Below are 446 nucleotides of genomic sequence, written 5' to 3' on the forward strand. Positions count from 1 at the left end.
GTGCATCCCTCTGGCTCCCAGCAAGTGCCCCATAAATACTTACTGCCGAATGGAAACCAACTTGACGATAAACTACTTGTAAAAAAAAGAAAAATGTTACAAACACAAGTATTTGGCTAAAAATAAAAAAAAAAAATACTGCCGAAATCAGCTAGCGCTTACTGCTGCTTTATCCACCTTCTTTTTCTCATAAAAGTAGGATGCCAATGTGGTTTTGTACCTATGTTAATCGAAGATTTCTTTCTTTTATTTTCAGGTACACTCTACAACCGAGGAAGGGCTCGAACTCACCACCCGAGATCAAAAGTCGCGCGCTCTACTGACTGAGGCAGCCAGGCGCCCCCTTGGAAGATTTGTCAACCTTTGCTAAAAAGTCGGAGTTTCAGCGTTAGCTGCTGTCTTTTTTTTTCCAGCGGGCGCCAGCGGGGTTAGAAGGCTGGGTAGAG

The 446-nt window shown here is 43.7% G+C and overlaps 1 long non-coding RNA gene across 2 annotated transcripts in view; it reads right to left on the reverse strand.

The window, feature by feature from the left end:
- LOC144235128 (uncharacterized) overlaps positions 1-440 on the reverse strand; it is a 40,816-nt gene extending 40,376 nt beyond the window's left edge. For both annotated transcript variants that reach the window (XR_013336149.1, XR_013336148.1), the window contains exon 1: positions 44-440. This is a non-coding gene — a long non-coding RNA (uncharacterized LOC144235128). The remainder of the gene's footprint in view (positions 1-43) is intronic.
- Positions 441-446: the final 6 nt, after the last annotated feature.

The sequence above is a fragment of the Crocuta crocuta genome, unplaced genomic scaffold (assembly GCF_008692635.1).
Source record: "Crocuta crocuta isolate KB4526 unplaced genomic scaffold, BGI_CrCroc_1.0 scaffold467, whole genome shotgun sequence".
Taxonomy (NCBI): domain Eukaryota; kingdom Metazoa; phylum Chordata; class Mammalia; order Carnivora; family Hyaenidae; genus Crocuta; species Crocuta crocuta.